Source organism: Balaenoptera physalus (assembly GCF_965194825.1).
Source record: "Balaenoptera physalus genome assembly, chromosome: 6".
Taxonomy (NCBI): domain Eukaryota; kingdom Metazoa; phylum Chordata; class Mammalia; order Artiodactyla; family Balaenopteridae; genus Balaenoptera; species Balaenoptera physalus.
The window spans coordinates 62,337,076-62,360,292 of record NC_138885.1 but is presented as its reverse complement, the minus strand read 5'-3'; the positions used below and the strand labels follow the sequence as shown (position 1 = coordinate 62,360,292).

The following is a 23,217-nucleotide window of genomic DNA, read 5'->3' as shown; positions in this document are numbered from 1 at the left end:
TTTAGTTCAATGATTTACAGGACCTGTACCTAATGTTGTTCTCTGTTCATGTCCTTACAGCACAGCATTAAACAGGTTGCTTGGAAATTAAATAAGAGGACTAGGCCTTAGTACCTGTGTGACCTTGGTTATATAAAGTGTGGCCATCTGTAAAGTTTAGCAAATAAAAACACCTGCCAAACTGACTTCGAAGAACTATTGGAAACATCAAAAGGAATAATTAATGTGAACACACTTTGCAAATGAAAAGGCAGGATACAAATGACTATCCTTGTGATTATGTGAAATCAAGTGGTTAGTAAATGGTTAAGCACTTTACATTTTATTTTAAAGGTACATTTTTATAGTGAAAACAGAATTGACTTCACCATAAATTCTTTTTTAAAAAAAATTAATTTATTTTTTGCTGTATCGGGTCTTCATTGCTGCGCACGGGCTTTTCTCTAGCTGTGGTGAGTGGGGACTACTCTTCGTTGCAGTGCGCGGTCTTCTCACTGCGGTGGCTTTTCTTGTTGCGAAGCACGGGCTCCAATAGTTGATAGTTGTGACATGCGGGCTCAGTAGTTGTGGCTCACAGGCTCTAGAGCACAGGCTCAGTAGTTGTGGTGCATGGGCTTAGTTGCTCCGTGGCATGTGGGATCTTCCCGGACCAGGGCTCGAACCCGTGCGCCCTGCATTGGCAGGTGGGGTCTTAACCACTGCACCACCAGGGAAGTCCCTGTAAATTCTTTTTAAATTAACAAAATATTTAAACTATGGGCTCCAGTGTTAGACACCACCTGGTGGCGGTTAAGAGTAATGCAAGTACATTCTGAGCTGCAGCACAAATGTCACAGAAAAATGTTAGGTGGAATGGATACTGAGAAGTTCAAAGAAGGGCTTAGACTAAAATGAGCTGAAATGAGACTTGGCATACCCAGGATTGAAGCTAGAAAATGGCTCTAGGGTTCGTGTGCTACAACCTGCAGCAGTGAAGCCACTGCTTGCCTCAGCTGTAACTAAATTAGGGGAAGAAAGTCAAGCCTCTTCTTTATCCTCGTCTTCCCACTGACCAGCACAATAGTGCTCCAAAAGTTTATTAAATGAAAAAAGAAAAAGGAAATAATAAGGGAAGGGAAAGAGAAAGGGAGATAGAGAGGGACGGAAAATCTTAAAAGAAACTCTGCAAACGAGCCAATTCTGTGTGTTTTTATTTTGTTAGCTTTTTTTCCCCTTCTTGTTGCCATCTGGTTTCTTTTGAAAAATTCCAACTCTGTGTCAACTGAACTAAGTTAAAAGATGCTAAGTTGGGATGGATGAAAAGCAATAGTATATCTTTTGGAAATTTTATTTTATTGAAGTATAGTTGATTTACAATGTTGTGTTAATTTCTACTGTACAACAAAGTGATTCATTTATACATATATATATATATACATTCTTTTCCATTATAGCTTATCACAGGATATTGAATATAGTTCCCTGTGTTATACAGTAGGACCTTGTTGTTTATCCATCCTATATATAATAGTTTGCATCTGCTAATGCCAAACTCCCAGTCCATCCCTCCCACACCTCCTCTCCCACTTGGCAACCACAAGTCTAGGAACAGTATATCTTTTTTTTTTTGGCTGCATTGGGTCTTCATTGCTGCATGCAGGCTTTCTCTAGTTGCAGTGAGTGGGGGCTACTCTTCGTTGTGGTGCACGGGCTTCTCACTGCGGTGGCTTCTCTTGTTGTGGAGCACAGGCTCTAGGCGCTCAGGCTTCAGTAGTTGCAGTGCATGGGCTCAGTAGTTGTGGGGCGTGGGCTCTAGGGCATGTGGGCTTCAGTTGTTGTGGCGCACGGGCTTAGTTGCTCTGTGGCATGTGGGATCTTCCCAGACCAGGGCTCAAACCCGTGTCCCCTGAATTGGCAGGCAGATTCTTAACCACGGTGCCACCAGGGAAGTCCCAGTATATCTTTATAGGTTCTTTGTGATGGAACAAATCTGCCCTGACCCAGAATGCTAGGAAGAGTCCATGAAGTAGGGCAAATACGACCAAAAATTGAGATAGTTTGTGGGAGTCAGCTAAGGTCACAGCTCAGCAGTTCCTTCTTGTCTAGATGATATTCACAACACCAGCCCCCAAATGCAAGAGTAACTGCCCCAGTCTCAGTTGGTTGCTACCTGCCTTTTGGTGCTGGTATTCCCTAGCAGAAACAGGGAAATGTCTCCCTTTAAAGCCATAGTCTTTATGCTCTGGCCTTCCTCCATTTTCTCTTCTCTAGGTCTCTGCCATGCTCCCAGCAACAGAGCATACTCAGAACGTGACTTGCACATGATTACTTTTCCCTGCAATGTGAGAAAATTTGCAAACAGACTATTGGCTACATCATACCAGCCTCACAGACAATCAAGAACTTGGGTTTCAATTACAGACTGAGCTGATAGAAATCTTCCAACCAGCTAGTTAACCCCAATCTTCCACATAAAATTCATTTAATTTACATAATACTGTGAAGTAGGTACTATTATGACTCTCACTTTGTAGCCTATGAAAATAGGGACTCTTCCTTGATGAAGACTCTGAAGATATGTATTACTCCAAGAGTGATGTAATACAGAAACTAGAAAAAAAATCATAAAACATTTATTAAAGTCCTAATAGGATGGTCAAAGTCATTGCTATTATGACGAGGGAGCAGAAATTCATAAAGGAAAGAAAAAGATGCAAAATAGGATGGCTGACTTTTTCTTTTTTGGATAATGAATGCTAGGTTTTGAAAATGAATGTATTTAAATCTTCTGATATATATTGTCAAATTGTATCTCAAAGCACAGTAATAATCTATAGTCCTACACAAAAGTCCTAAGAATGGCTATTTTATTTTGTTAGGCATTGTGCATTTAAGAGTCTCTGCTACTTTAATACACAAGAAAATAATATTTAAGTAATTTTATATGTCTTTGAACATTTTCTTTTTTTTAGATTTTTATTGGAGTATAGTTGATTTACAATATTGTGTTAGTTTCAGGTGTGAAGCAAAGTGAATCAGTTATATATATATATATATATACATATATCTCCATTCTTTTTCACATTTGTCTCCCATATAGGTTGTTATAGAATACTGAGTAGAGTTCCCTGTGCTATACATAGGTCCTTATTAATTATCTATTTTATATATAGTAGTGTGTATATGTTAATCCCAATGTCCTAATATATCACTTCCCCCCATGTTTCCCCTTTGGTAATGATAAGTTTGATTTCGAGATCTGTGAGTCTGTTTCTGTTTTGTAAATGAGTTCGTTTGTATCATATTTTTTAGATTCCACATATAAGTGATATATGATATTTGACTTTCTCTGACTTACTTCACTTAATATGATAATCTCTAGGTCCATCCATGTTGCTGCAAATGGCATTATTTTGTTCTTTTTTATGACTGAGTAATATTCCACTGTATATATGTACCACATCTTCTTTATCCATTCCTCTGTTGATGGACATTTAGGTTGCTCCATGTCTTGGCTATTATAAATAGTGCTGCAATGAACATTGGGGTGCATGTATCTTTTTCAATTATGGTTTTCTCCAGATATTTGCCCAGGAGTGGGATTTCTGGATCATATGGTAGTTCTATTTTTAGTTTTTAAGGAACCTCCATACTGTTCTCCATATTAGTTGTACCAATTTACATTCCCACCAACAGTGTAGGAGGGTTTCCTTTTCTCCACATTCTCTCCAGCATTTATTGTTTGTAGATTTTTTGATGATGGCCATTCTGACCCATGTGAGGTGATACCTCATTGTAGTTTTGATTTGCATTTCTCTAATTAGTGATGTTGAGCATCCTTTTGGCCATCTGTATGTCTTCTTTGGAGAAATGTCTGTTTAGATCTTCCTCCCATTTGTTGATTGGATTGTTTGTTTTTTTGATATTGAGCTACATGAGCTGCTTGTATATTTTGGAGATTAATCCCTTGTCAGTTGCTTCGTTTGCAAATATTTTCTCCCATTCTGTGGGTTGTCTTTTTGTTTTGTTTATTGTTTGCTGTACAAAAGCTTTTGAGTTTAATTAGGTCCTATTTGTTTATTTTTGTTTTTATTTTCATTACTCTAGGAGGTGGATCAAAAAGGATACTGATATGATTTATGTCAGAGAGTGTTCTGCCTATGTTTTCCTCTAAGAGTTTTACAGTATCCGGCCTTATGAACATTTTCTTATATGTGGCTTCTTCTGTGTATTATCTATTGTGTCTTTTTATATTTATTAAGTTTTAATATTTAAATTATTTTATAATAAACATATTAACCTTTAAAAAGAAAACAAACATAATAGAACAAATGCAGGTTGTTATTAATTACATTGTGCATTAGAAGCAATAAGTATTATAGCACTTGAACCCATGAAATAGAAGAGAATCTTGAAAAGCCCAGTAGGAGTTCATACAAAAAGATAAAGAGATGAGAGATGTTGATCCCAAACAGGATAGAGAATGAAAATCAATCCTAAACAGTGTAGGTATTCCTATGGCTGGATTTGGCAGTGGTGGTAGGATGGGAGGAGTAGATGAGAAGACTTGATATAGAAGAAATAACTAAAGATGTATTTTAAGAAATCTGCGTTGAAATAAAAGGCTGGAATAATATTAAATAGGTGATTCTATTGTGCAACTAAATTTGAAACCCACTGATCTAATTAATTTGTGCAGTTTCTTCCACCTGGAGCCCTCTTTGAATTTAAATTCCAGCAATGTATTTATATTTTATCACATCCTCTGCCTTTCTTTTCACACTCACTTTGGAGGGAGAATGGAGGAGAAGAGTTTCTACAGAATTTTTGTAATTTAGTGATTTCAAAATAACATATGATCTCAATGGCTTCATAGAAAAAAAAAGTGTGACTTGATAAAAGGTCAGGTGAATTTATGAATTTTTTTACACAAAGCTCTTTGGGGAATTTTTCCTATTAAAAGAAGCCATCATCTTAGAAAACAAATTTTTAACCTTTTACTATCCTTGGAATATACTTGCTTTAATTTTTTGTTTATGAGGGTGTTTTAAATTATGAAAATGAATAAATTAATGGACAGAAATAGCCCCAAATCCTCTCATGCTGATTAATATGAATGGGGTTGGGGGCAGAAGAAAGCAACTCAGAATGACACAGAGGGAGAAACTTTAGAATTTCAGGGGATTTTTCTGTTAAAATCTGACTAGGAACTGACTCTTCAAAGACTTTACAGCAACTTTCCCTGAAAACATAACCTTCCTTTTTAGGTTGCCTGTTTTTTAGAGGACTTTTTAGCCAAAGGTCAAGGGAGAACTTCTTCTTAATGAGGGTCCAAATTAGTTAAAATAGTTTGCTTTTATGTTTTGTTTTGATCAAAGTTGCTTACTCTCTTTTTAACATTATATTAAATTATCATCAGATAGAATTCGCATTGTTTCCCCTTTTACAGGTGAAATTTCTCTCTCCTGAGTCCCTAGAGGCTCTTCCTCCTAGTCTCTCTCTCCCACTTTTCCTCCTGTTCCATCTCCCCAAGTTAGGAGAGACTGATAGAAAAGGTTCACCAAATTGAAATGTTGGCGGCATAACTTGGTCCCTCTTCTCTTCTTTGATGTTACTGGCCTCCTGACACACTGATGGAATTCAGGTATGACTTTCCTTTCTCATTTGGGGGCACTGAAAGAAGAATGTTCTCTACTTTCTAACAACAAAGTAGCAAGCATGCAACGATTTCTCTTGACCTCACAAAAGACCAAGACTGAAGAACATCTTATGCTTTCATTCTCTTTCTCTTTGTTATAACTTACATAAATTATCTCTTGGGAATGGAGTGCCCTAGGCCTTTCTCTTCCATTCTCTAATAATAGTGTACCATTCTGAGTTTCCAGATGAAGAAAATATTATCAAAATGGCAAATGGCCGTGAAGGCCCTTTGGCCAGATTGTCTAACGGTCCACTCATACACAGTCCCTGTAGGCTCTGACCTTTTAGGGTTTCCATTGTACTTTTTTTTTTTTTTTAATTTTATTTATTTATTTATTTATTTATTTATGGCTGTGTTGGGTCTTCGTTTCTGTGTGAGGGCTTTCTCTAGTTGCGGCAAGTGGGGACCACTCTTCATCGCGGTGCGCGGGCCTCTCGCTATGGTGGCCTCTCCCACTGCAGAGCACAGGCTCCAGACGCGCAGGCTCAGCAATTGTGGCTCACGGGCCCAGTCGCTCCGCGGCATGTGGAATCTTCCCAGACCAGGACTCGAACCCGTGTCCCCTGCACTGGCAGGCAGATTCTCAACCACTGCGCCACCAGGGAAGCCCCTCCATTGTACTTTTAATAACACTTTTTTTTGTCTTACTGGAGCACCTTTGACAGGCCTGATGATGTATTATATTTTCTCTTTGGATGAGTTCCTAAGAGATGTGTCCATTATGAGAATTACATGTTTCTTCCACCTGCACTTTAGGCCCATCACATTCAGGACCACCTCTGACTTGAGCTGGAGGGATAAAGGGAAACCTTGCTGAGTGTCAAACTCCACCCTCAGCCGCTGGTGCCCTCTGCCTAGATCTTCATTGCATAGTTCACAGACTTGGGCTTGGGATTTTGTTTCTGTTTGTCCAGAACTCCCAATTCCTTCACTCGTCCTTCTTTCTAGGCCCTCCTCTGATAATCTAAGTACCCCATCCTTGCCACTGCCTTCCTCAGACTTGAAGTCGGAAGAGTAGTTGGATGGAGGTGTGCATTTTCAGGGGTGGAAGAGTCACGAGGGAAGCCACCACTGTCTTTGAGCACATTCCCCAAAAGTGGCACATTTTCAACAATTTCTCCAAGTAAATACGAACATGACTATTGTTAAGACTGAGAAATAAAGCCTTTAGAGAAGTGAATATAAGAATAAAACATGGTGATCAGACCATGAGTTGCGTAGAGAAGGTGGTTTAAAGTTCATCCCGCCCATCCATTTTGCACCCTACCATCATTCCACGAACCACCAGGCTCTATGCAGTGGCAGTGAGACCAGGCACAAGTCTCTGCTCTAAGCATCTTCCCTGCCTAGACTTACGGCATCTTCCTGCCTCTCCCTGATTTATGTCATCCTTTCTGAACTCAAAGTTTCCATCCAGTTGACTTGTAGTATGTGCCATTTCTCCACTGGTCTTACCAAAGTCCTGCTGTTGTTCCCCTTGACTTAGAAGACACAGTCATTCTGGAATCTCAAGTGGTTCCCCATGAGCAGAACTTAAAAGAAAGGGAGAGGGGAGGGGAATGCCAAAAAAAATCCATTTGGGCCTGATCCCTTATTCACAAAGGGGCTCAATTGTAGATTTTTAGCCTTATGTTCTATTGAGGTATTACATACAGAGATACTAACGGGGTTAAGAGACAAAGACATTTGTTGTAGAACTTTACATTTTTGTCCTTTCATTGGAACAGCCTTCCACAGTGCAGTATGAATTGATATTTTTTCATGATTTGTAGTTGTGATGAATAGCATAGCTGCATTTATGATAATTTGTGTTAAAAGCACTATTGTTAATTATAAACTTATTATATGTTTATGTACAATTATTCTAAGTCTATCTTGTATTTCATCATTTTTTTAATATGCTGGAGCCTCAGAAAAATAGAAGTGACCCAAACCTCTCTTGGCCTCTGAGAGGCTCTACAATTCTATTAATATAATGACATGTGATGGATACTTGGTTGAATAGTCTACTACTGTTGTTCAGAGTTCGAAGTTATTGTGCACTGGTGTAGCTCAAGAAGACTTTCTGGAGCGATGGACTCCATTCTTTCCTTCTTCCACCATTGTTATGCCTTACCAGAGCTTTTCACCTTATTGGCATCTTACTCGGAAAGTGTGTAAATGTTCCTTAACAATGATGTCTTACCTAAGCCTCAAGGGACTTATGTGTCCTGCTTCATTTGTTATTTGTTATGCCTGTGCTCTGCCAGATGGAGTTGTTTGCCAGGGTGTAGGGAGAAGTCTCTGGGGATAACCTTTCTCCCACCTCTCTCTTTCCCTTCTAACGCCCCCTCCTACCCCCACCATGGGAATCAGGTCCTTCTAAAAGAATTCAGGGAATTCTCTCAATGAACTTGGCTTTTGGACTTTCTCTTCTATTTTCCTTTCCATACCTAACCAGAAAGGTGACCCAATTCATTTCCTCAGAGACCTTTAGAAAAGAAAATTCCAAAGACACTTTGGGCATTTGATCTGCATGTTTGCATTATGTAAGAAGGAATTTATAAGTACATCTTTAAAACTGTGCTTAATTTTGAGAGAGTCAAAGGAGAAAAAATTACAAAGAGTAACATACCAGATATCTTATTCAGTCTTTCTGAATTAAACATTGTCAATATTTTGTCTCATTGACTCTCAGTTTTTTGTTTATTGGTTAGTTAAGGAATAATACACTACAGATCTAGGTCAGCCTCCCTTAAACTATATCCCCATCATATTCCCTCCCGTTCCCCACACCCCTCTCTTCTGGTGCGTTTGAAGTGCTGTCTATTGTCTTCCAGTCTGTCCTCAAGTAGGTTTACATATAGTTTTACATATCTCTACATATAGAAATATACACATATGTCTATGCTTTTAAATGCTATGTGTATGTAAAAGATAAGTATAAAAATACATGTAAGATTATTTTCTTTTGTATATGTATATGGTTAATACACACAAATAGCATCATACTTTATGTATCAACCTCCATCTTGCTTTTCTTTTTCAGCATCACTTTTGATATCTATATCTGTATTTATAGATTTAGAGATCTTTTAGCTGTCGCTGAATATTGGATTGCATGGATATAATACATTTCATTCATCCATTCCCTTATTGATGAGCATTAAGGTTTTTCCACTTATTTACTAATATTAACAGGGCTTCCGTGAACATCCTTGATGTTTCCTTTTTGTGTACATACATGTGTTTTTCGAGAGTATACACTGAGACATAGAATTAGTGAATTATAGGTTATGTGTATTTTCAATTTTATTAGATGCTGCCATATAATACCAGGTTATATTCCCAACAGCAAAGTATATTTTTCTCCAAATCCTGATCAGTAGTGATATTTTCAGACTTTGAAATTTTGCTACTTTGATGGTTTAAAGTAGTATCTCAGTGTCGTTTTAATTTATGTTCTCCTAACATTAATGAGGAGGAGTATTATTTCATGAACGTATTAGACATGTAGATTGCTTCATTTGTGAATTGCCTATTTATATCCTTTGTCTTTTTCTATTGCATTGTCTTTTTTCTATCAATTTGTAAGAGTTCTATATATAATACAAATATTAGTCCTTTTCTAATTGTTATTACTGAAAAGACTTTTCCCAATCAATTGCTTCTCTTTTAACTTTGCTCAGTGTTTTTAACTCTATAGACCTTTTAACGTAGTCAATTTTTTTCCTTTTGGTTGCTCCTTTTGCCTTTTTTAAAGAAATGTGTAACCACTATATTTCCTATTCAAAAATTTTCTTAGCTATTCATGTACTTTGACTTACATGAATTTTGGATTCAGGTTATCAAATTTGCCAAAGAAATCATTTTGTAATTTTATTGGAACTTCTTAAATATGTAGCTTAACTTGAGGAGATTTTTTTTTTTAAATGTGTCCTTTCATCCTTGAAAATAATCTTTATTTATTCAGATTTTCTTATTATGCCCTTCTTAAAATTTTCAGAATTTCTCTATAAAAATCTAACATTGAAAAAATTAATTTCTTGACATTTTATAATATTTGCTGCTCTTGAGAATGACTTGATATAAAAAAATTGGTGAAAGAAATACTTTGGAGTTATGCTGACTTTTTATCTTACTGGAAAATTCTGCTGAATTATCTTGTTCATAGTTTTTCCATTCCTTGCCTTGATTTTGATAAGATTATCATATCATTTGCAAATAATGACACATTTTTCTCTTCCTTTCAGAAGTTGACAACGTGGTTAACTTTTTGAATTTCCAAACCACAACAGATTGACTGATGTGCAGTCTGTCTGACACATTCTCTAATTCTTACACTGCTTATTCTTTTCTTATTCTATTGACTAGGTCTTATAGAACAATGTGCAATAGTTGTGGTCTCCAGACTTTAACAGAAATATTTTTAAAGTTTTATCATTAAATATATTTGCTGAAGGATCTTTAAAAATATCCTTCTCTCATTAGGTTAAGGAATTTCCTTATTTTACTAATTTACTAAGCATTTTTTTTTCATAGAATGCCTTTTCTATAGCCGTTGAAATCACCATTAAAACATGTATTAATGTGATAACATTAACAGTACCTAGATTTTTTTGCTACTGATCATGACTTTATTTCTGGAATATGTACTACTTTATCATTATTAACAAATTTTGCATTCAATTTACTTATAATTTATTTAGAAAGTTGGCATCTATTTTATGCGTGTGTGTATATGTATGTATGTAATTAAAAGTGGTGCCTAACTCTGTTCATTTAAACACTTCCATTTAATTTTGCCACTTTGGTTTATTAAGCCCTGAGAAGTAAACTATCATTTCTTCATGGGGAACTTCTCTAAACTCCAGCCTAAATTAGAGCCCTTTGTTAGCCCTCTCACTGTACCCTATATTATAATTACATAGTTATCTATGAAGTTGATTACTGACCAAGTCACCCACTAGGCTTTAAGTTCCATAAGGTCAGGGGATTTTATCTGTTTAACTCACTGCTGTAATCCTGGGGCCTAACTTGAAATTAGTACATAGTAGATACTTTAAAAATTATTTGTGGAATGAATAAATGATTAAATAAATAGTAGTTTGAAAGCTGATGATGTTCCAGGGTCTTTCTCTGTTTAAAACTTGCCTGATGTTGATATAACAACTCAATGTTCGTTACTAGGCTGCTTTTTCCAGTATCTTCCCCTGCTTGGACTGATATGCCAAAGTATTTCTTTGAAGTCCCTGAGACTGGATAAATCCCAGTGAATCCCCTTCCTCCTCACTCAGTACACTGCACATCATGACAAATCAGGGTAGTTTTCTAAACTTAGCAACTAAATATTACTAAAACAAACAAACCGCCTAGTAGGCATTTTCTTCAGTTTTCATCTATGGGAAATTGTACATTCACATGCTTCAACGCATCCTACAAACCAAAGCATAATTAAGCAATGATTGTTACTCAAGAGTTGGTAAACATTGACTTTTCAAGGCCAAAGATAAATGTGCCAAAAGCCAGCTCTGGATGGGGCCTCCAGATCCTTGGAGATTAGTCAAATTGAGGCAGTCAGCCTTTCACACCACAGCTCCTTGGAAGGTACCAGGAATTCTGTGGACAGTATCTGGTTCTCTGATTCCCTTTCTCACCAAAGGTTCCTAATTTTCAACACAATTGTTGACATTTAGGCTAGTTCCAAACAAAGTGTTTAACAGTTGACTAAAGGTAATCTCATTCTTTGCCCTTAATTACACCTTTGAGGGGGTTCTGGGAAATTGTCAAAACATTTTCTTTTCTGATTTCTTAGTAGTAAACACGTCATCATTAAGAAAAGGAATAGCCACCTTTTGCCAGTAGTGACATTTTAAAATTAATTAATTTTACTTTACTATATTTATATCCCAAAATAATTGGAGGCAGTTGCAAATTTCCACCAATTATTAGGCTACCAATAGTGGTTAAAATTATTAAATGCATTGCTAAAATCGCATGGTATTCAAAGTTTGTCAATTTTACAATTCCAGTTTACAATTAAATCCTGGATAAGTATTAATTCAAAGGGTGCTTTTTTTCAAATGAGCAAATTCATTTTTTTCATTGACAAAAGTAGAATTTGTTCATTTAAAAGATGCATCCTTTGAATGACAACTTATTCAAGACATCGTGAGTTGAAAACTATACTAGGTGCTGGGCACAAAGTATGTTCCCCACCATCATGCAACTTGTAGGCACGTAAGGGAATGGGTAGTTTTGTACTGTATCAACTTAGCTTCCCCTTTTGTGTATAGTTCTGGCTTAATGTTGGCCACAAGAAACATCATGAAGTTTCATCACTGTGAAATTCGGAAGGGGAGGGGAAGGGGAAGTAGGTGTAAGGCACCAGGCACTGCTGCCCTCATACGCGTTGTCACTGCTCTACTGGCTCACCTTGTTGGCATCGAGCAGCAGCCAGCCGGCAGCTCCTCCTGCTCCTGCCCCATTGACTCCCTCTGCTTTTCTGAGTCCTGGGCCAGATATTTGTGTATTTCCATGGAGAAGGGTACCACCTTCTTCCGCACATTTCCCACATCATGAAGGTAGGAGGTTGCTATAGACTGAATGGTTGTGTCCCTTCAAAATTCATATGTTGAAATCTAATCTCCAACTTGATGGTTTTTGGAAAGGACGCCTTTGAGAGATGATGAATATAAAAGAGATCCCAGAGAGTTTCCCCATTCTTCCACCGGGTGAGGTTACAGAGAGAAGATGGGAATCTATGAACCAGGAAGTGGGCTCTCACCAGACACTGAATCTGCTGGCATCTTGATCTTGGACTTCCCAAAGTCCAGAACTGTGAAAAATAAATTTCTATTGTTCATAAGCCACCCAGTCTATGGCATTTTGCTATAGCAGCCTGAATACACTAAGACAGAGGTGGTGTGAGATGAACATGGGTTCTGGTTGTCTTCATGGGTTATTGTGTGTCCTTACTCTCCCCATTTCATGCCTAGCCTTTCTTCCTAACTGCTAATCCTGCTGACCTATGGAGACTTCAGGCCCACCACCAGAGGCAAGGCAACAGCCTTCCACAGACTTCACCAGCATCCACAATTGCATAAGGACTAATCCCTATAATACTTCTTGCTTTTGATATTACTCAGGGTGGTTCTATTTCTCTGATCAAATCTGAGTGATACAGGGAGACAGACATTGCTCAAAGAATCGTGCAATATACTCTACAATTGTGTTAAGGGATTTCAAGGAGGAGTACGAGCTACAATGAGATCATACAAATACAGTGCCTTAATTTAGATTGGGGAAGGAGGTGTCAGGGAAAACCCCTTTGAAGAAGTAATATGTTAGCTGAGATCTGGAGTTTGAGTAGACACTAGCCAGGTCAAGAGTTAGACAAGAGGAAGAGCAGTGAGCAAGAGCTCTGAGGTCTGCCCCACTGGAGGAACTGAAAGATAATGAGAGTGGCCAGGACAGAGGGAAGGAGGCACTGAGTGGTAGAGGGGCCAGGTCATCAGGGCCCTGTACCCAGTTCAACGTCTTGAGGCTTTACTCAACGGGGATATAACAGGAGCAGGTTTCTGTTTTTAAAAGGTTTCTCTGGCTGCTATGTAAACAAAGTGATTATCTATATATTTGCAAATGATATCTGTTTGTTGACAATTAAGCATTTACTATAATGGAATTCAAAACTCAGCACTTGGCTGTCTCTTGAAATAAATATTACCTGTCAAAAACTCAAGATTGTGGAAAAATAAAGACTTGGCCCCAGAGCACTCGAAGCCTGACCATCACATATATGGAAGGCAGCTTAATTGTTATTCTCTTTTTTTTTTTTTTTTTTAATCCAGAAACTATACATTTTAATGCTTGTTGGTATAAGTAATTAGGATACATCATAATTGCTTTGACACAATATTAAAGTTTGAAATATAATCTTGAAAAGACATCACATAAAAATATTGCCTTTCTCTACATCTGCGTCTTTATGCCTGTCCTGCCCCTAGGTTCTTTTTTTTTTTTTTTCACACACACACACACACTGTATTTTATTTTTACAAGAGATAAATAGACTGACACCAAGCATTGTCCATGGATGACCACAACAAAAGCAACAATGATTGCAATTACCAAACATGAAACACACTCATACTATGTCATAATATTGACATTCAGTCCAGTAATCCTCCACTGTAACAGCTCCTTTACTTTGCAGTGAAAATTGATTTGTATATTCTTTGCCTCTGAGTCCTTGTGGGATTTTTTTTTTTTAATTCAGACAGAAAGTCACAAAAATTATACTCATCCTCATCAGTTCACTCAGTCCCATGTAATTAATTGTTTTTTTCATCTTGATCTTTTGTTAGCACTTTTATGAGTTCATCAGTTTTTCATTAGAGTTCTGAAAATGCTTATTCATTCAGTTCAGCAGTACAGTCAGTTACCAGAAACCTGTACTTGTCAGAGTCTTTTCCATGAATTTCTTGAAGATGAAACCCTTTTATAGGAACATATTTGCAAAAGCATCAGAGTACACCCAGAACTATCTGTAAATGACAAAAGACTTAAAAATGACCACAGTTAAAGATTTGATGAAAGTTCATAATAATGCAGTTGACAAGAAAATTAGTTATTTCTGAGATATACATTTTAAAGTAATAACTAGGCTTATTACTTATAACATTATACCAGAACATATAAGATTTTTAGAAATTTCATGTAATGTCTGAAACATTTATATTAACATATTTCCATACATACTTCGATACAAATACAAATATTAGATTTTTAGAAATTTCATGTAATGTCTGAAACATTTATATTAATATATTTCCATACATATTTCAATACAAATACAAATATAAGATTTTTAGAAATTTCATGTAATGTCTGAAACATTTATATTAACATATTTCCATACAAATAACCCAATGAAAGTTTAGTATTAGTTGTTTTGTTTGTTTGTTTTTTTATACTGCAGGTTCTTATTAGGCATCAATTTTATACACATCAGTGTATACATGTCAATCCCAATCGCCCAATTCAGCACACCACCATCCCCACCCCACCGCAGTTTTCCCCCCTTGGTGTCCATATGTCCATTCTCTACATCTGTGTCTCAACTTCTGCCCTGCAAACCGGCTCATCTGTACCATTTCTCTAGGTTCCACATACATGCATTAATATACGATATTTGTTTTTCTCTTTCTGACTTACTTCACTCTGTATGACAGTCTCTAGATCCATCCACGTCTCAACAAATGACTCAATTTCGTTCCTTTTTATGGCTGAGTAATATTCCATTGTATATATGTACCACAACTTCTTTATCCATTCGTCCGTTGATGGGCATTTAGGTTGCTTCCATGACCTGGCTATTGTAAATAGTGCTGCAATGAACATTCGGGTGCATGTGTCTTTTTGAATTACGGTTTTCTCTGGGTATATGCCCAGTAGTGGGATTGCTGGGTCATATGGTAATTCTATTTTTAGTTTTTTAAGGAACCTCCATATTGTTCTCCATAGTGGCTGTATCAATTTACATTCCCACCAACAGTGCAAGAGGGTTCCCTTTTCTCCACACCCTCTCCAGCATTTGTTGTTTGTAGATTTTCTGATGATGCCCATTCTAACAGGAGTGAGGTGATACCTCATTGTAGTTTTGATTTGCATTTCTCTAATAATTAGTGATGTTGAGCATATTTTCATGTGCTTCGTGGCCGTCTGTATGTCTTCTTTGGAGAAATGTCTATTTAGGTCTTCTGCCCATTTTTGGATTGGGGTGTTTGTTTCTTTAATATTGAGCTGAATGAGCTGTTTATATATTTTGGAGATTAATCCTTTGTCCGTGGATTCGTTTGCAAATATTTTCTCCCATTCTGAGGGTTGTCTTTTTGTCTTGTTTATGGTTTCCTTTGCTGTGCAAAAGCTGTGAAGTTTCATTAGGTCCCATTTGTTTATTTTTGTTTTTATTTCCATTACTCTAGGAGGTGGATCAAAAAAGATCTTGCTGTGATTTATGTCAAAGAGTGTTCTTCCTATGTTTTCCCCTAAGAGTTTTATAGTGTCCCGTCTTATATTTAGGTCTCTAATCCATTTTGAGTTTATTTTTGTGTATGGTGTTAGGGAGTATTCTAATTTCATTCTTTTACATGTAGCTGTCCAGTTTTCCCAGCACCACTTATTGAAGAGACTGTCTTTTCTCCGTTGTATATCTTTGCCTCCTTTGTCATAAATTAGTTGACCATAGGTGCGTGGGTTAATCTCTGGGCTTTCTATCTTGTTCCATTGATCTATGTTTCTGTTTTTGTGCCAGTACCATATTGTCTTGATTACTGTAGCTTTGTAGTATAGTCTGAAGTCAGGGAGTCTGATTCCTCCAGCTCCGTTTTTTTCCCTCAAGACTGCTTTGGCTATTCGGGGTCTTTTGTGTCTCCATACAAATTTTAAGATGATTTGTTCTAGCTCCGTAAAAAATGCCATTGGTAATTTGATAGGGATTGCATTGAATCTGTAGATTGCTTTGGGTAGTATACTCATTTTCACAATGTTGATTCTTCCAATCCAAGAACATGGTATATCTCTCCATCTGTTGGTATCATCTTTAATTTCTTTCATCAGTGTCTTATAGTTTTCTGCATACAGGTCTTTTGTCTCCCTAGGTAGGTTTATTCCTAGGTATTTTATTCTTTTTGTTGCAATGGTAAATGGGAGTGTTTCCATAATTTCTCTTTCAGATTTTTCATCATTAGTGTATAGGAATGCAAGAGATTTCTGTGCATTAATTTTGTATCCTGCAACTTTACCATATTCATTAATTAGCTCTAGCAGTTTTCTGGTGGCAGTTTTAGGATTCTCTATGTATAGTATCATGTCATCCGCAAACAGTGACAGTTTTACTTCCTCTTTTCCAATTTGTATTCCTTTTATTTCTTTTTCTTCTCTGATTGCCGTGGCTAGGACTTCCAGAACTATGTTGAATAATAGTGGTGAGAGTGGACATCCTTGTCTCGTTCCTGATCTTAGAGGAAATGCTTTCAGTTTTTCACCATTGAGAATGATGTTTGCTGTGGGTTTGTCATATATGGACTTTAGTATGTGGAGGTAGGTTCCCTCTATGCCCAGTTTCTGGAGAGTTTTTATCATAAATGGGTGTTGAATTTTGTCAAAAGCTTTTTCTGCATCTATTGAGATGATCATATGGTTTTTATTCTTCAGTTTGTTAATATGGTGTATCACATTGATTGATTTGCGTATATTGAAGAATCCTTGCATCCCTGGGATAAATCCCACTTGATCGTGGTGTATGATCCTTTTAATGTGTTGTTGGATTCTGTTTGCTAGTATTTTGTTGAGGAGTTTTGCATCTATATTCATCAGTGATATTGGTCTGTTGTTTTCTTTTTTTGTAGTGTCTTTGTCTGGTTTTGGTATCAGGGTGATGGTGGCCTCATAGAATGAGTTTGGGAGTGTTCCTTCCTCTGCAATTTTTTGGAAGAGTTTGAGAAGAATAGGTGTTAGCTCTTCTCTAAATGTTTGATAGAATTCACCTGTGAAGCCATCTGGTCCTGGACTTTTGTTTGTTGGAAGATTTTTAATGACAGTTTCAATTTCATTACTTGTGATTGGTCTGTTCATATTTTCTGTTTCTTCCTGGTTCAGTCTTGGAAGGTTATACCTTTCTAAGAATTTGTCCATTTCTTCCAGGTTGTCCATTTTATTGGCATAAAGTTGCTTGTAGTAGTCTCTTAGGATGCTTTGTATTTCTGCGGTGTCTGTTGTAACTTCTCCTTTTTCATTTCTGATTTTATTGATTTGAGTCCTCTTCCTCTTTTTCTTGATGAGTCTGGCTAATGGCTTATCAATTTTGTTTATCTTCTCAAAGAACCAACTTTTAGTTTTATTGATCTTTGCTATTGTTTTCTTTGTTTCTATTTCATTTATTTCTGCTCTGATCTTTATGATTTCTTTCCTTCTGCTAACTTTGGGTTTTGTTTGTTCTTCTTTCTCTAGTTTCTTTAGGTGTAAGGTTAGATTGTTTACTTGAGATTTTTCTTGTTTCTTTAGGTAGGCTTGTATAGCTATAAACTTCCCTCTTAGAACTGCTTTCGCTGCATCCCATAGGTTTTGGGTCGTCGTGTTTTCATTGTCATTTGTCTCTAGGTATTTTTTTATTTCCTCTTTGATTTCTTCAGTGATCTCTTGGTTATTTAGTAACGTATTGTTTAGCCTCCATGTGTTTGTCTTTTTTACGTTTTTTTCCCTGTAATTCATTTCTAATCTCATAGCGTTGTGGTCAGAAAAGATGCTTGATATGATTTCAATTTTCTTAAATTTACTGAGGCTTGATTTGTGACCCAAGATGTGATCTATCCTGGAGAATGTTCCGTGCGCACTTGAGAAGAACGTGTAATCTGCTATTTTTGGATGGAATGTCCTATATATATCAATTAAATCTATCTGGTCTATTGTGTCATTTAAAGCTTCTGTTTCCTTATTTATTTTCATTTTGGATGATCTGTCCATTGGCGTAAGTGAGGTGTTAAAGTCCCCCACTATGATTGTGTTACTGTCAATTTCCTCTTTTACAGCTGTTAGCAGTTGCCTGATGTATTGAGGTGCTCCTATGTTGGGTGCATATATATTTATAATTGTTATATCTTCTTCTTGGATTGATCCCTTGATCATTATGTAGTGTCCTTCCTTGTCTCTTGTAACATTCTTTATTTTAAAGTCTATTTTATCTGATATGAGTATAGCTACTCCAGCTTTCTTTTGATTTCCATTTGCATGGAATATCTTTTTCCATCCCTCACTTTCAGTCTGTATGTGTCCCTAGGTCTGAAGTGGGTCTCTTGTAGACAGCATATATATGGGTCTTGTTTTTGTATCCATTCAGCCAGTCTATGTCTTTTGGTTGGGGCATTTAATCCATTCACGTTTAAGGTAATTATCGATATGTATGTTCCTATGACCATTTTCTTAATTGTTTTGGGTTTGTTTTTGTAGGTCCTTTTCCTCTCTTGTGTTTCCCACTTAGAGAAGTTCCTTTAGCATTTGTTGTAGAGCTGGTTTGGTGGTGCTGAATTCTCTTAGCTTTTGCTTGTCTGTAAAGCTTTTGATTTCTCCATCAAATCTAAATGAGATCCTTGCCGGGTAGAGTAATCTTGGTTGTATGTTCTTCCCTTTCATCACTTTAAGTATATCATGCCACTCCCTTCTGGCTTGCAGAGTTTCTGCTGAGAAATCAGCTGTTAACCTTATGGGAGTTCCCTTGTATGTTATTTGTTGTTTTTCCCTTGCTGCTTTCAATAATTTTTCTTTGTCTTTAATTTTTGCCACTTTGATTACTATGTGTCTCGGCGTGTTTCTCCTTGGGTTTATCCTGTATGGGACTCTCTGTGCTTCCTGGACTTGGGTGGCTATTTCCTTTCCCATGTTAAGGAAGTTTTCGACTATAATCTCTTCAAATATTTTCTCTGGTCCTTTCTCTCTCTCTTCTCCTTCTGGGACCCCTATAATGCAAATGTTGTTGCGTTTAATGTTGTCCCAGAGGTCTCTTAGGCTGTCTTCATTTCTTTTCATTCTTTTTTCTTTAGTCTGTTCCGCAGCAGTGAATTCCACCATTCTGTCTTCCAGGTCACTTATCCGTTCTTCTGCCTCAGTTATTCTGCTATTGATTCCTTCTAGTGTAGTTTTCATTTCAGTTATTGTATTGGTCATCTCTGTTTGTTTGTTCTTTAATTCTTCTAGGTCTTTGTTAATCATTTCTTGCATCTTCTCAATCTTTGCCTCCATTCTTATTCCGAGGTCCTGGATCATCTTCACTATCATTATTCTGAATTCTTTTTCTGGAAGGTTGCCTATCTCCACTTCATTTAGTTGTTTTTCTGGGGTTTTTTCTTGTTCCTTCATCTGGTATATAGCCCTCTGCCTTTTCATCTTGTCTATCTTTCTGTAACTGTGGTTTTTGGTCCACAGGCTGCAGGATTGTAGTTTTTCTTGCTTCTGCTGTCTGCCATCTGGTGGTTGAGGCTATCTAAGAGGCTTGATGGGAGGCTCTGGTGGTGGGTAGAGCTGACTGTTGCTGTGGGGGTCAGAGCTCAGTAAAACTTTAATCCACTTGACTGTTGATGGGTGGGGCTGGGTTCCCTCTCTGTTGGTTGTTTTGCCTGAGGCAACCCAACACTGGAGCCTACCTGGGCTCTTTGGTCGGGTTAATGGCAGACTCTGGGAGGGCTCACGCCAAGGAGCACTTCCCAGAACCTCCGCTGCCAGTGTCCTTGTCCCCACGGTGAAACAGAGCCACCCCCCGCCTCTGCAGGAGACCCCCCAACACCAGCAGGTAGGTCTGGTTCAGTCTCCCCAAGGGTCACTGCTCCTTCCCCTGGGTCCCGATGCGCACACTACTTTGTGTGTACCCTCCAAGAGTGGGGTCTCTGTTTCCCCCAGTCCTGTTGAAGTCCTGCAATCAATTCCCACTAGGCTTCAAAGTCTGATTCTCTAGGAATTCCTCCTCCCGTTGCCGGACCCCCAGGTTGGGAAGCCTGACGTGGGGCTCAGAACCTTCACTCCAGTGGGTGGACTTCTGTGGTATAAGTGTTCGCCAGTCTGTGAGTCACCCACCCAGCAGTTATGGGATTTGATTTTACTCTGATTGCGCCCCTCCTACCGTCTCACTGTGGCTTCTCCTCTGTCCTTGGACGTGGGGTATCCTCCTTGGTGAAGTCCAAGGTCTTCCTGTCAATGATTGTCCAGCAGCCAGTTGTGATTCTGGTGCTCTCGCAAGAGGGAGTGAGAGCACGTCCTTCTACTCTGCCATCTTGGTTAATCTCCACTCTAATTGTTATTCTTGATGAATCACACTGTAGTATGATAGATGCCTTATGCCTTCACATTTTTGGCAGTAGTGAGCAAGGAAAGCTCTACACTGTCAAGATAGTAACTGCAAATGAATTAGAAAGAGAAGATTATTTGAACCTCCATTTAAAAACATGCTGACTGGGGCTTCCCTGGTGGCACAGTGGTTAAGAATCCGCCTGCCAATGCAGGGGACATGGGTTCGATCCCTGGTCTGGGAAGATCCCACATGCCTCAGAGCAACTAAGCCCGTGTGCCACGACTACTGAGCCTGAGCTCTAGAGCCCGCGAGCCACAACTACTGAGCCCATGTACCACAACTACTGAAGGCCACATGCCTAGAGCCCATGGTCTGCAACAAGAGAAGCCACCACAATGAGGAGCCCGCGCACCGCAATGCAGAGTAGCCCCCACTCGCCACAACTACAGAAAGTGCACTTGCAGCAACAAAGACCCAACATAGCCCAAAATAAATTGATTAATTAATTAATTTTAAAAAAACATGCTGACCTTATTCAGACACAGAATCTTCTTAAATATCATGAAATCTGTCTCTTTCCATTCGATCTTGAGTTAGCCACATGGTGATAATTTTGCCTGTAGAAGACATCTTGTTCTAGCAATGGAGATGCCTTCCACCACCTGTTGCACTCCATATTTTTGTCATCCATTTTTATTTCTTCTCAGGAAGGAGGTTTGGGGCTATAATTCATCAAACTTCAAAACTGTATTTCCGGGACTCTTCGCTAACTTAAATGGCCAAAATCTGAGTCATGTAAAGAAAAAAAATAACAGAGGTGATGATGATGATGGAATATGGAGAGGTAAGGGAAGACTGGCTTAAGAACAAGTTCTTTAGGAGCTGCAGATGGCAGCGGCGGAGGCGGTGGCTGCCTTTGGGGCTGAGGAGTGAGTTCACAGTAAAGATGCTAAGAAAGACAGTGTAAGACAGTAAAATAATTAAATATTTTTACTGAGCCGTGTGGCTGAAAGGGTCTTGGTGCTCTGGCCGTGTGTCAGGCCTGTGCCCCTGAGGTAGGAGAGCCGAGGACAGGACATTGGTCCACCAGAGACCCCCCAGCTCCACGTAATATCAATTAGCAAGAGTTCTCCCAGAGATCTCCATCTCAATGCTAAGACCCGGTTCCATTCAACAACAAACAAGCTACAGTGCTGGACACCCTATGCCAAACAACTAGCAAGACAGGAACACAACACCATCCATTAGCAGAGAGGCTGCCTAAAATCATATAAGGTCACAGACACCCCCAAACACACCACCGGATGCGGTCCTGCCCACCAGAAAGACAAGATCCAGCCTCATCTACGAGAACACAGGCACCAGTACCCTCCAACAGGAAGCCTACACAACCTACTGAACCAACCTTACCCACTGGGGGCAGAAACCAAAAACAACGGAAACTATGAACCTGCAGCCTGCAGAAAGGGGACCCCAAACACAGTAAGTTAAGCAAAATGAGAAGACAGAGAAATACACAGCAGATGAAGGAGCAAGATAAAAACCCACCAGACCAAACAAATGAAGAGGAAATAGGCAGTCTACCAGAAAAAGAATTCAGAGTAATGATAGTAAAGATGATCCAAAAACTTGGAAATAGAATGGAGTAAATACAAGAAACTTTAACAAGGACATAGGAGAACTAAAGAACAAACAAACAATGAGGAACAACACAATAAATGAAATTAAAAATTCTCTAGAAGGAATCAATAGATGAATATCTGAGGCAGAAGAATGGATAAGTGACCTGGAAGATAAAATAGTGGAAATAACTACTGCAGAGCAGAATAAAGAAAAAAGAATGAAAAGAATTGAGGACAGTCTCAGAGACCTCTGAGACAACATTAAACACACCAACATACGAATTATAGGGGTCCCAGAAGAAGAAGAGAGAAGAAAGGGTCTGAGAAAATATTTGAAGAGATTATAGTTGAAAACTTCCCTAATATGGGAAAGGAAATAGTCAAGTCCAGGAAGCACAGAGAGTCCCATACAAGATATCCAAGGAAAAACATGCCAAGACACATATTAACCAAACTATCAAAAATTAAATACAAAGAAAAAATATTAAAAACAGCAAGGGAAAAACAACAAATAACATACAAGGGAAACCTCATAAGGTTAACAGCTGATCTTTTAGCAAAAACTCTGCAAGCCAGAAGGGAGTGGCAGGACATATTTAAAGTGATGAAAGAGAAAAAGCTACAACCAAGATTACTCTACCCAGCAAGGATCTCATTCAGCTTCGACAGAGAAATTAAAACCTTTACAGACAAGCAAAAGCTAAGAGAATTCAGCACCACCAAACCAGCTTTACAACAAATGCTAAAGGAACTTCTCTAGGCAGGAAACACAAGAGAAGGAAAAGACTTACAATAACAAACCCAAAACAATTAAGAAAATGGTAATAGGGACATACATATCTGTAATTACCTTAAATGTAAATGGATTAAATGCTCCCACCAAAAGACATAGACTGGCTGAATGGATACGAAAACAAGACCCATATATATGCTGTCTACAAGAGACCCACTTCACACCTAGGGACACATACAGACTGAAAGTGGGGGATGGAAAAAGATATTCCATGCAAATGGAAATCAGAAGAAAGCTGGAGTAGCAATTCTCATATCAGACAAAATAGACTTTAAAATAAAGACTATTACAAGAGACAAAGAAG

General features: G+C 38.1%; 1 long non-coding RNA gene across 1 annotated transcript; it reads right to left on the bottom strand.

Moving 5' to 3' along the window:
* Positions 1–529: 529 nt before the first annotated feature.
* LOC309662455 lies at positions 530–22,952 on the bottom strand. The gene is made up of 3 exons (XR_014264699.1): positions 20,497–22,952; positions 6,302–13,468; positions 530–5,980 (listed from the first exon to the last, which is right to left on the bottom strand). It is a non-coding gene; the product is annotated as an uncharacterized lncRNA (long non-coding RNA).
* Positions 22,953–23,217: the final 265 nt, after the last annotated feature.